This window comes from Dipodomys ordii, unplaced genomic scaffold (genome assembly GCF_000151885.1).
Source record: "Dipodomys ordii isolate 6190 unplaced genomic scaffold, Dord_2.0 Scaffold158, whole genome shotgun sequence".
Lineage (NCBI taxonomy): Eukaryota > Metazoa > Chordata > Mammalia > Rodentia > Heteromyidae > Dipodomys > Dipodomys ordii.
Window position 1 is genome coordinate 3,351,078 of NW_012267374.1, and position 14,633 is coordinate 3,365,710.

General features: G+C 35.2%; 1 protein-coding gene across 4 annotated transcripts in view; it reads right to left on the bottom strand.

Annotated features, from left to right (window-relative positions):
• Positions 1–14,633, bottom strand: part of Rngtt (RNA guanylyltransferase and 5'-phosphatase) — a 259,489-nt gene that overhangs the window by 57,997 nt on the left and 186,859 nt on the right. The gene's annotated exons all lie outside the window — the stretch shown is intronic.

Consider the following 14,633-nt stretch of genomic DNA (forward strand, 5'->3'; position numbering starts at 1 on the left):
ATTTGTTGTGTTTCTGGGTCTCTATTAAGAAAATTTCAGCCTGTGCCAAGGAGACCTAGGATTTCTCCTATTCCATCCTGTAATGTTTTCAGTGTCTGCTTTGACTCTGAGGTCTTTGATCCATTTGGAGTTGATTCTGGTGCAGGGTGATATATAAGGATCTAGCTTTAGTTTTCTACTAGTGATTAACCAGTTTTGTCAGCACCATTTACTGAAGAGGCTGTCTTTCTTCCATTCTATTTTGTTTAGCTCCCTTAGCGAAGATTAGATGGCTATATGTCTGTAGGTTAATTTCTGGGTTTTCAATTCATTGGTCAACCTCAATGGTCCTGAGGTCTGTTCTTGTGCTAGTACCAAGCTATTTTGATTACTATGGCTTTGTATTAAGAGTTTGAAATTTGGTATTGGTATTCCTCCAGCACTGTTCTTTTTGTTGAGGATCATTTTTGCTATTCAGAGTCTTTTATTGTTCCATATGAATTTTTGGATTGCCTCTTCTATTTCCTTGAAGAATGAGGTTGGAATATTGATAGGTATTGCATTGAATTTGTAGATAGCCTTGGGAAGTATTGCCATTTTCACGATGTTGATCCTTCCAATCCAGGAGCATGGGAGGTTTTTGCCACCTTCTAAGTTCTGTTTTGATTTCTTTTTTCAGGTTTTTAAAGTTTTCATCATAGAGGTCCTTCACTTCTTTGGTTAAGTTAATTCCTAGGTATTTTATTTTTTGTGGAGCTATTAAGAATAGAGTTGCTTTCCTGATTTCAGACATTCTCTTCTCATTGTTGAGAATTGTGAGTAATTTGGGAGGGGAGTCTGTGGGATTCTTTAAATACAAAATCATGTCATCTGCAACGAGGGAGAGTTTTACTTCCTCTTTCCCTATTTGGATCCCCTTTATGTTTGCATCTTGTCTTATTGCTATAGCTAGGCATTCTAATACTAGATTGAACATAAGTGGAGAGAGTGGCCATCCTTGTCTCGTTCCTGATTTAAGAGGAAATCCTGGCTTTAGTATTTGACCATTAAGTATAATGGTGGCTATAGTTTTGTCATATACAGCCTTTATTGTATTGAGGAATGTTCCCTGAATTCCTAGTTTTTCCAGAACCTTCATCATAAAAGGGTGTTGGATCTTATCAAATGCCTTTTCTGCATCTATTGAGATAACCATGTGGTTCTTATCCTTGCTCTTGTTGATGTGATGAATTATATTAATTGATTTGCGTATATTGAACCAGCCATTCAGTTTTTGCTGTAAAACCAAACCTATTCTAAAATACATAGCCTATTTTTAAAAAGAAAGATATATACTACCAAGCAAATAAAAGAGACAGAGAAAACTTGAATGATTAAATACTTAGTGAAATAAGCCATTGGAAAAAGGTTGATCCATTAAATGTTTCTATGTGACATTCTGAGAAAAGCAACTGGTGACTGTATCAAAGATCTGTTATTGCCAGGAACTGAGAAGAAGAGAGAAAGAAACAAATACAAGGAGAACAGGGATTTTTTTGGGGGGCGGGGGGAGGAGTAGGTTGCGAGGCTTGAACTCTGGGCTTGGGTGCCGTCACTCAGCTCTTCAGCTCAAGGCTAGTGCTCTACCACTTGAGCCACAGCGCCACTTCTGGTTTTCTGGTGGTTTATTCTAGAGATAAGAATCTCACAGACTTTCTTGCCCGGGCTGGTATTGAACTGTGACCCTCAGATCTCAGCCTCCTGAGATGGCATGAGCCACCGGCACTTGGCCAAGAACAGGGAATTTTTTGTCTTTTCTTTTTTGGTACTGGGGATCGAACCCAGGACGCTGCACTTGCTAGGCAAGCGCTTTGCCACTGAGCTACATCCCAGCCTAGAACAGGGAATTTTTAAAGCATCAAAACTATTCTGCACCAGCCAGATGCCAGTGGCTTTACACCTGAATCCTAGCTACTCAAGAGGCTAAGATCTAAGGATCACGGTTCATATCCAACTCAGGCAGAAAAGTCTGTGAAACTCCAATCTCCAAGTAATCTTTTAAGTAGTAGAGTGCCAGCCTGAGCAAAAAGCTCAGGGACAGCATTTTAAGCCTTGAGTTCAGGTCCCAAGACTAGCACATACATACAAAAAAATATTCTGTACTACATTGTAATCATAGATATAATTTAGACATTATGTATTTGTCCTAATCTATAACAACACAAAGGACTAACTGCAAAAGAAACTAGACCTCAATATTGCTTCAATAACAAATAGTAACACGTGTACCTAAGGCAACGTAACATTATTAGAGAAATAATATGCTAAAGAAGAAAATGTTCCACTTCCTGTAAATTTTTTTTAAATCTAAGTAATAAAGTCATTAAAATTAATTTGACAATTTAAGAAAGAAATATATTGGCCAAATAATGAGAAAACAAGTGAAAAAAGGAAGAATAATCCTAAAAATCAATAAAAATTCAGTAGCAGGGCCCTGTGGTGTACACTTCTAATACCAGCACTCAGGAAGCTGAGACAGGAGGATTGAGAATTTGATAATATTCTGGACTACAAAAGTGAGACCTTGTTTTACATACATACATTCATACATACATACATACATACATACATACATAGCAATTAAAAAGAAGTCACTACAATTCAGCATATGCTCCAAAGAAGGGAAACGAGCTTCTACCTTTCAATAGCATTATAACCACAATTTGTGATTATATTTTGAAATTACTGCCAGTTTTAAGGTGAGTACACTGGCTCATGTTTGCAATCCCAGGGAGGTGGATGTTAAAGGGCCAGCTTGGCTACAAATTAAGGTTTATACCACCCTCAAAACAAAATACTTAGCTTTTTTTTTTTTAACTGAAGTCTGGCACTATACAACTTGAGCCATAGCTCCACTTGCAGCTTTTTTGTGTGGTTAATTATAGTCTTTCCTGTATGGACTGCTTCAAACCACAGGCCTCAGCTCTCAACCTCCTAAGGAGGTAAGATTTCATGCATGAGCCACCAGTGCCCAGCTGCAGCAATTTTTTTCTTAAGACAGTAACACATCACCATAAAATTGGGTTTTACTTTAAAATTCAGTACTCTACCTATGAAGAGAAGAAGTGGAAAATATCGTAATACTGCAAAGGCAGGAAAGGCATTTAAGAAAAATATTCTTATATAAGTACTCTTACTGAAAAGAGAAATTAACTTTCTCAATTTACTCCAAAGAATATAAATAATGACAGAGAAAATAAACTTATTCGGGAATCTTTTAAGTTTTATACTACGAAGAATATAGATATGCCTTCTGTCACTTTTTTTTTTTTGGTAAGACTGTACTATAGGTCCTAGAAAAAAAAGGCATGGCATTTATAAGTAAACTTTACACACACACACACACACACACACACACACACACACACACACACACACACTATAGAGAATATAGGATAAATCATTAGAATTTATTAAGATTCCTGAAAACTATATTAGAGAAAAATACCAATTTCATTTCTATACCAAAAACAAGCTGCTAGGAAATCAAACTAAGAATGATCTGATTTAGGATGAGTAATTTCTAAAAACCACTTTTAATCTTAGAATAAAATGAACAAGACTTCATAAGATTATTAAACATTATTTAAAGAAACCTAAGAAAGCCTGAGTAAATGAAAGAGTTTATACAGCATTCATGGAGAGGAAATCTGAAAGCTGTTATTATATAAAATGACCACACTTCATCAATATGTTCAATGCAATCTCAAAAATCTTGACAGGGTTCAGTGCTGGTGATTCACGCCTGTAATCCTGGCTACTCAGGAGGCTGAGATCTGGGGGTCACAGTTCAAAGCCACCCTGGGCAGAAAAGTCCAAGAGACTCTTTATCTCCAATGAACCACCAGGAAACTGAAGTGGTGCTGTGGCTCAAGCGGTAGAGCACTTGCCTTGAGCTGAAGAAGCTCAGGGACAGAGCCCAGAGTTCAAGCCCCACCACCACCACCACTAACAACAACAACAACAACAGATCCTGTCAGGATGTGTCTTGTGCAAAGGCTTTTTTTTCTAATTTTTTTAATGTATAAGAGAAAGCAAGTGAACAAGAAGATTCTCCTAAATAATAAGCTAGAAGACTTGTTCTACTAGATATCAATAAATTCTAATCAGACTTCAGCAAGGAAGAATGGAAGATAATGTAGTGTTGGCATAAGAAAAGCCAGATAAGTCAATGAATCTAGTACAGAATCTAGAACCTAGAGACTGGGTTTGCAGTGTATAATAGTGCAGAAAACTCACTGCTCTCATTCCTTCTAATAAGTAGGGCAGGGAAAACTGACTACCCACATGGATTAAAAACATCCCAGAAATGAAAACAATGACAAATCTGACATTAAAATTAATCCCTTTAAGGCAAAGATAATTCATATATATAAAAATATGAAATATGAGCATTAAGCATAAAATATTCAAACTTGCAACTAGAAAAATGCAAATTAAAACATCCCCGAGGTAACATTTCTCACCTGACAGACTGGCTATAGTAGAAATGTATGGGAAACACATTCTACTGGCAGTGATACGAGAAAAATATGGTAGTGGGAAATGCAAGGAAACAACCTTCTAAAGAGAAACTTGGCAATATCCAAAAAACTACATATGCACTTAGCTTTTGACTCACTAATCTTTCTAACAATCTGTTTTGAAAATGCATTTCCCAGGCTGGGAAGGTGGCTCAGTGGTAGAATGCTTGCCTTGTATGTATGAGGCCCTGGGTTCAATTCCTCAGCACTACAAACGCAGAAAAAGCTGGAAGTGGCACTATGGCTCAAGTGGTAGTGCACTAGCCTTGAGTTGAAGAGCTGAGAGACAGTGCCCAGGCTCAGAGCTCAAGCCCCATGACTGACAAAAGAAAAAGAAAAAAAGAAAAAAAAAAGAAAATGTGTTTCCCAATGCTTCAAAAATGAAGAAAATATAAATAAATACACATGCACAAGGCCATTCACTGCAGCAATATTAGTAATTTCAAAATGTTGGACACAATCTATGCTCATAAGTAGCAAAGTGGTTTAAACTCATTGTAATAAATCTACAATGGAGCAATCTGAAGCTACAAAAATAATGAGGACAATATACTGATAATATGTGATTCCCAGTATATATTTATTGTTATATGGGAAAAGAAAAGCAAATGGGATATATAGCTTTTATCCTTCATGTGAAAAAGTGTATGAAAATATTAATGTACCTGTTCATTTGTACAAAAGAATTACAAGACTACAACTAGAAACTAAAGAGACTAGGTAGAAATCGGGATGGGGAATGGGATGAGTGAAGAGTGACATGGCTATGAGAATACCTTTCAGTAGAGTTATGATTTAAAATTATGATACTATTTTGTATACCAATGAAACAAAGAGTTAATCTGCATGTCTGAGAAGCTCAAAATAATAAGTGACTATTATATATAATATATATTATAACCTCTCTTAATGTATATTATATAATGTACATTATATAATATACAATACATATATATTTTATGTACAACATATAATACATACTATATATAATATTATACATTAAGAGACAGGAATGAAGAACAAGTAACTTCAGAAAACAGGCTACAGACAAAAACCTGTACAAAAATACGATTTTGAGTTAGTAAACTTGTTCCTCAGTTAGAACTATTTATTCTGCAGACACATGTTACAGATACTAGCATTTAATGATGAAATATATCATGGACAATGATATGCAGGGTTCTTCCTACAAAGATCAGAACGAACATCATAATGTTCAAGCAGCACTAGCAGACCCTCATGGCTTTTTTATATCATCACAGATGGATAAAGACATATGTTTGCATAGACACTAGTTTGTACTATATACAGTACATTATAGCTCTGATAAAAGACAGCATGGAATGATGTCAGCAGGAATGACCACACCTACGATCTAGAATTTTGCTGCTGTCATTCATCAATAAAAAGTACTATAAAACTGCATCCACATATTATAAAATGTATCAACATGTTCCCTTTACCACCACCACCACATAAAGGACTGAAAAGTACCAAAAAAAAGACCAAAATAAGGAACAATTTGTAAAATATTTGTTCGTATCTTCAGAAAGCATCAAGGTCATTGCTATAGTTTATATGTGATTTAAATGTAGCTTCCAAAGGTTTTTGTGTTAAGAGGGTAGATCTTCAGGAGGGCAGCGTAGAGACAGAGAAATTTTTAAAATGTGTAGCCTAAAGTGAGGTAAATTAAGGGTGCTGTCCTTGGAAAAGATTAATGCTGGTCTTGTGGAGTGAGTTCTCACAAAACCATGTTGTCATAACAGAGCAAGTATGCCTCCTGAATCCCTCTTTGGATCATGTTTCATGATGTGGTTGCTCCTTCTTGTATATGTCCGCCCATCCTTTTTTTAATGTATTTTATATTGTAAAGATTCAGTTATATGAGTAAGGTAATACGTACATTTCCTATAGAGCATTGTTACCCTCTCCTTTGATTTTCCCCCTACAATCCCTTCTGTCGACACCTCCCCAATAGCCCCCTCCCCTCCAAGTTGTAAAGTTCATTTTCAACATAGTGTTTTGTACATCTCATTGTTACAATGGGTCAACTTGTATTGTTGTTTCAGCATTTTGTTATTTCCCTTCCCCTCCCCCAAATTGGAAAAATGTATATACAAGATGCAGGACACTGTAATCAAACACAGTGACAACAGGGGTTATACCACGGGGGAAGAACATACTAAAGAAACAAACAAAAACTCACATAGTACATTAAAAACAACAGTGACAAAGAAAAAACCTGCTTTTTTTTTTGGTTGTTTTTGGGTTTTTCCTTTTTTGTCAGTTATGGGTCTTGAACTCTGGGCTTGGGTGCTGTCCCTCAGCTCTTAAGCTCAAGGCGAACACTCTACCGTTTGAGCCACAGCGCCACTTCCAGTTTTCTGAGTGCTTTACTGGAGGATAAAGAGTTTCATGGACTTTTCTGCCTGGGCTGGCTTTGAACCGAGATCCTCAGATCTCAGCCTCCTAAGTAGCTAGGATTACAGGCATGAGCAACCTGTGTCTGGCAAAAACCTGCTGCTATGTTATAAAGTATCCAAAAGGCCCTCACCAGAACCAGTAGTGTTAGTGTAATGGTCTATAAAAACCTATAACGTAAATGATACACCTTTATTTTATAATGTAACCAGACTCTGATACCTTGTTACAGAAACAGAAAATGAACCAATACAGTCGAAAAACACATATGCTAGGAACTATCACAAAATGTAATGTAAGATCCTATATTGGAACCTAGATTAGAAAAAGTATACTAGTAAGGAAACTGTAAAACTAATTAATGTAGGGGCTGGGAAGGTGGCTCAGTGGTAGAGCGCATGCCTTGCATGCCAGAGGCCCTGGGTTCGATTCCTCAGCACCACATAAGTAAAAAGAAAAAAGTCAGAAGTGGCGCCGTGGCTCAAGTGGTAGAGCGCTACCCTTGAGCTGAAGAGCTGAGGGACAGTGCCCAGGCCCAGAGTTCAGGCCCCATGACCGGACCCAAAAAAAAAAAAAAAAAACTAATTAATGTAGAAAAGTTACAGAATTGAAGCAATGTCAATAAATATACAGGGTTATACAAGATGCTGACAATAAGGAAAGCAATCTAAAATATATACAGAAATATTCTGCAGTACTTTTGAGATTTTTCTCTAGGCATAAAATTATTTTTAAATAAAAACAAAATTAAAGAGGCATCATTAAGAGACTTAAAGGAGCCACCAAGTAGAAGAAATTTGTAACACATTATATCCTAAGTGGACAGACTCACAGTCTAATAATTCCAGTTTGGAGCAGTTTGCAGGCTTCTATGAATGCATGTGTATTAAGGAACTTGTGATTTTTTAAATATCATTGCTAATCACCAAACTGATATTCATACAAATACACACATGTATTTGTATGCACACCCACAAGCATATTATCATCAAATAAAAAGAGTGAATTCATAACTCATAGGTCAATTATTCTAAAAAATCACAACACTGAACAAATAAAAGAAGGCACAGAAAAATCATTCATACACAAGGTTCATAAGTAGGTAAACACAAACACTATGTTTTACATGCATATCTAAGTAGGAAAAGCATAAAGGAAAGCAAGGAAGTAAAACAATTCAGGAGAGTTTAGAGAAGAAAATTTGTGATTAGGAAAAAAATCTCTAGGATGGTAGCAATTTTCTCTTTCTTGTCCTGAGTAAGAGGTAAGTGGTTGCTGGTTATACTAAATCTCATTTGCTATATTTTGCATTTGTTAATATGAATATCTTTTAAAATACTGCAAAAGAAATAAAAACAACAACAGAAGCAACCAGTAAGTGTATAGAGTGGCTTCTAAACATGGGGTATAATATCAATAAACTATTCTAATATTCTTTTTTATTTTTTAAGTTGTTATTATAAAGGTGACATACAGGGTTACACAAGGTTATATAAATCAGGTAATGAGTACATTTCTTTTTAGAAAATGTCATCCCTCATATTCTAATATTCTTGCATAATTAGGTAAGAATTTTAAGATATAAGCTTCTAGAGAATCCAAAAGCCATTAACACTCTTCCTAATAATGAAGCTGCATATTCTGTATATAAAACATAGAAGTAATATATTTAGGCATAATGTCTTTAAATATATAGCTATTAAAACTGAGAAAAGACTGTAAGTAAATTAAAATGAATAGAAAAACTTTCTATTCACAACCAACATAGAAGAATCAAGACCAAACTAGCATTCACTCTAACAAACAGTCAAAGACAATAGTTTTGTTTTTTTTTGTTGTTTTTTGTTTTTATTGACAGCAACATGATCAGTGGTGTGTACATCAGAGAGGGAAGAGAAATGCATCCGTTTCATTCTGGGATTGCCCAGTTTACTATTTGGCATTCTCAGAGTGCAGCACAAAGAGGAAGAACATAACCCTGTAAAATTTAACACATTTGTTATCTGGTCCTTTACTGAAAAAATGACCAATTCTTGCTCTAAAGAAATGAAGGTTTATCTCTACAAAATAGTTCTATATCCATTTCATATTATCTAAATTTGTAATAGTCAAAATTAGAACATTTCAAATGTCTATCAACAGGGAAATAGAGAAGTAAATGGTACCATAGCAATACAATAAATTGCCACTGAACAATTTTTAACAAGAGTACTGATGGATGCAATATGGATGAATCTAACGCTAAAAGAAGCCAGTTACTATCCCATCAAAAATGCACATATGGTATGCTTTAATTTATATAAAATAGAAAAATGAATACTAAACAGCAGATGGTTGCCAGAGAAGGAAGTAGGAATAAGGAGGAAAGCTGGAGGAAGGAAGAAAGGGATTAGGAGGGAATAGGATAAACCTTTTTTTGGAGTAAGAAATAGTCAAACATCTTATCCGAGGAATGAAGTTTTAAATGTAAACACCATTCAAACTGCATACTTTAAACATACACAGTTTATTAAATATATATACTACTTCTCAACAAAACTATAAAATACAATTTTCATATTCTAATTGTTAAATATATGTACATATATATGGAAACTGAAAATGTTCACAAACTAAACAGAATTATAGAGCTACACAAATAATTCTAAATCAACGAATGAAACAGTATCTTGAAAAATGAATGCACTAAAAGGTAAGAATGTATAACAATAAATGCCTACATCGAAAGAGAAAAAAGATCTCAAATAATTGAACACTACATCTCTAGGAACTAGAAAAAAGAAATTCAAAGCTGGTAGAGAGAAGGAAGTAATAAACATCACAGCAGAAATGAAATAGAAAAAATAGGGGGAAAGTCAACAAATCCTACGTGATTTTTTTCATTTGTTTTGTTTACTTGTGATTCTAGGAACTAAACCCAGGGCATCCCTACCCCCTACTATCTACTTCCTAGCCAGAGTTTTTTTGAAATGATAAAAACAAATAAGAATGAAGACTCAAAAATCAGAAATCAAAGAGGAGACATTACAACTGATAGCCAAAGAAATACAAAGGATCATAACAGACTAATATGAATAATTACACGTCAATAAATGGGATAATCTAGAAGAAATGGATAAATTCTTGACATATCACTTAGGAAGACTGAATCATGAACAGAAAATCCTAACAAACCAATAATGAGGTAAAATTAATAATAAAAATTTTCCTGAATGACAAAGAGGGCTTATTGATAAATTCTGATAATATGTAAAGAAGTGGTACCAATTCTTCTCAAATTCTTCCCAAGAAATAGAAGAGGAAGGAATACTTACTGTATAGGCCAGTATTGCTTTAATACCAATGAGAAATAATGATATTAAAAGTAGAGAAAACCAAGATTCCTAATTTTTTTTTAAAAAGTGAAAAGTCACAACAAAAATACTATACCACTGAATTTAACACCACATTAAAAAAAACTACACAAAATAATCAAGGTTCAAGATGCAAGAAAGGTTCAGCATATGGAAAGCTATGAATATTGATAAACTACAGTTTTTTTTTAAACGGGACAACAGAGATCACATAATAGAACTCAATAAACACTGTTTGAAAAAATATGGGAGGAGGGATAGAGAAATAGGAATATAATGGAGGGGATGGACTTGTTCAAATACTCTGTATGCAGTTACAGAATTATCATAATGAAATACCCTTGCATTATTAATGCATGCTAATTCAAAAATAAAATTTAACCCTCTCCAAAACAGATGGTCATCTCATTATGATTCAGAAAAAGCATTCGAAAAAACTCAACTGCCTTTGCAATGAAAACTTCCAACAAAGCAAAGAAGGAATATGGCTCAATATAATAAAGAACTTATATGATAAGTACACAGCTAACTAAACAGTAAAAAGTTGGAGGTTTTTCTTTTAAGACAAGAATGCTTAATTCTCACCACTTCTATTTAACACAGCTCTGAAGGCTCATGCCAGAGCAATCAGATGAAGAAAAAAAAAACCCAGACATCTAAATAGAAAAGGAAATAGTGTTATCATCAATGTGTGCAGATACAGAAGACTATAAAGACTCCATCAATAAACTTAGACCAAATGAACACAGTAAAGTTGTATGCTATGAAACCAACAAACAAAAATGAGTTGCATTTTGACAGTCCACTAACAAGAAAACATACCAAAAGATATCAAGAAAGCAATCTCACTTTTTAAAAAAAGCTACAAATAAAACACTAATAAATTTAGACAAGGAGGTAAGGCCTACAGAGTAAAAGTTATAAAACAATGGTGAAAGAAACCGAAAAAGACACAACTAACTATCCCATCCCCACCAATGCTCTAGTTTTCTAGTTTCATTTTCCATTAAGTGCATCATTATGACTATATTCACACATCATTCCTCTCTCCATCCATCCACCTCCATACCCTTAAATCCTATCCCCTTCAGATATGTTTCAGCTTCCAGGTATTCATTTTGTTAAAACTCTCTCTTAGTTCTTCAAAGGGGTTATAGCATAAAACTCCACACCTGTATATACAATATATTAGTCAGTTTGATCATAGGTATATTCATACAGCTCTGTTTCATACATTTTTATTTTGGATCTAGCTTCCACGTATGAAAACTAAAACATGAATTCTTTGTCTCCCTGAGTCTGACAAAAATCTTCACCCACATAATTTTTCCAGGTCCATCAATTTTCCCTGTAAATGACATAATATTATCCATTTAGATGAGTGTATGTATACGTACATACACTTACGTACGTACGTACATACATACATACATACATGCATGCATACATACATACATACATACATACTTACTTACTTACATACTTACATACACACATTTTCCTGACCTATTCATCAATTGTAGGGCATATGGGCTATTTCCACAATCTGAGTATGGTACATAGTGCAACAATGAACACAGATGAATTTCCATACTGCCTTCCATAGTGGTTGTACTAATTTACATTACCACAAATCATGTACTAGGGTTCCCTATTTCCCTGCATACTTGCTATTTGTATTCTTGATAATGGAACTGGAATGAGATGGAATCTCAATGTTTTCTGATCTGAATTTCCTTCATGGTTGCACATTTCCCCTCGAGTATTTATTGGTCATTTTTACTTCTAAGAAGTGTCTACTTTGCCCATTTATTGAGTTATTGAATCTTTGGGGATTTTTTTTCCAGCTCCTACATTCTAGTTTAGTTGGCCCTTGTCAGACATAAAGCTGGCAAAGATCTCCCATTCTGCAGGCTGTCTTTATAGTTTAGTCATTATGTCCTTCACTTTTCAAAGCTTTTTAGCCTGATGCAATCCCGTTTGTCAATTCTCTCCTATCTGCTGTGTCCCTGAAATTCTACTCAGGAAGTTTTTGCCTGTGCCAATAATTTCTAGTGTTTCCCTTACTTATTTAATATTAATATTTAATATTAAGATATTTAATATTGTTCAAATGTTCATACTACTCAAAGTGATCTACATATCCAATTCCGTATCAAAAATTTCAATGAAATTTATCATAGAAATAAAAAAAATCCCTAAAGTTTGTAAAAGGCCACAAACAAAACCCATACAACAATCAAGGTAATACTGAGCAAAGAATACTGCTGTAGGCATCAGACAACTAATTTCAAACTATATTATGAAACGAAGGTAATTAAGACAGCATAGCACTGGCATAAAAGACACACTGACCAGAGGAACAGAATAGAGAGCTCAGAAATAGACCACACATTTATGGTCAGTTTATTTTCAACAACCATGTCAATAACCCACAATGGATAAGTTAATTCTCTTCAAGAATGGATGCCAAGAGACTTAGGATACAACTTAGTAGTAGAGTGCTTGTCAAGCATATACAAGGGCTGTCTGGGCTTGATTCTTAGAAATTAAGTAGGAGAGGGGACCAAACATTAAACATGTTTAGCACATGTCTATAATTCTAGCATTCAGGAGGCTAAGGCAGATGAATCACAAACAAGTTTAAGGGGCATAAAGGCTGCCTTCTTGAATGGATTAGTGCTGTTATTAGAAGAGTATGTTTCTTATGACAGTGTAAGTTCAGCTTCCTCTCACTCCGTCATTCCACCATGTGACAGAATAGGAAGAAGACCTTCACAAAATGCCAGACCCTTAGTCATGGATTAATCAACCTCCAAAACTGTGAAAAAATAATATCTGTTTTTTACAAATCACCAAGTCTATAATACTGTAAAAAAGAAACACTGTAAAATGGAGGCTTAAAAATCAGGACTAAACTACAAAATTACTAGAAGAAAACAAGAGAAAAAGTATAAGACATTGGTCCCTTAATAATTTTTTTCAATTTGACCTCAAAAAGTCAGGCAACAAATGCAAAAGCAAGCAAGCATGCAAAGAACCTGAACTGATATTTCATGATGGACAAAAAAAGAAAAATCACTAATCACTAGAAAAACACAAATGAAAATGAAAACCCCAAAAAGCCAGGTCAAGATGGCTCAGGTCTGTAATCTTAGCTACTTGAAAGGCTGAAAATGAGAGGATCATAGTTCAAGGCCAGCCCATGCCAAATAGTTCATAAGACCCCTTCTTAATGCACAGGCACTATGCCTGCCTGTCATCCTAAATTATGTGGGAAGCTGCAACTGAGAGGATCACAGATCCACGCCTCCCTAAGCAGAAAAAAAAATGCAGGAATTCATCTTAATAGAGGGACTTCGACATGGTGCCAGACACTCATCCCAGCAGTGATGAGAAGCCTAAGACAGGTTGATTTAGGTCCAGGCACATGCCTAGCAGGAAGTGAGACACTATCTCAAAAGGGGGGAAAAAAACAGGTCTGAAATTATGGCAGATATAGAGTGCTTGCCTGGCAAGCAGGATACTCTGAATTCAAACCTCAGTACAGTAAGAAAAAGGGAGAGAGGATGGGAGGGAGGAAGGGAGAGAAGAAAGGAGAGACGAAGGGAGAGACAAAGGGAAGGGAGAGGAAGGGAAGGGAGAGGGGAAAGAGGAGGGGAGGGAGAGGGAATGGGAGAAGGGAAGGGAAGGGAGAGGGGAAAGAAGAGGGGAAGGGAAAGGGGAGGGGAAAGGGAAGGGGAAGGGAAAGGGAAAGGGAAAGGGGAAGGAAAAGGGAAAGGGAAAGGGAAAGAGAAGGGGGAAGGAAAAGGGAAAGGGAAAAGGAAAGGGAAGATATCTCACTTGTCAAAATGATTATTACCAAAAAGGAAAAATGATAGAAATTGTTGGTAGGGATATAGATAATATGAATATAGCCATTATAGAAAGCTGTACAGAGGTTACTCATAAATCAAAAATAGTCTTATATGATCCAGCTGCCCTACTTCTGGATATATATTTAAAGAATTTGAAACCATTATACAGAAGAGATATCTGCACTCCTATGTTTACTACAGCACTTTTCCTAATAGCCCAGTTATGGAATCAATCTCAATTTCTACCAACTGAGGATGAAATAAATAAAAACACAATGGAATATTATTCAACCTTTAAAAAGAAGTGAATATCATGGTTTCCCTTATTTGCAATATCTAGTATATGTATGAGTCAAGCGGAAAAGGTCAGATAATGTGATGTCAGTTAAATGAACACTTAGATATGTATTTTAATGTTTTTTTCTTTCATGCATGTGTTTCTAATGCATTTATAAGATTAT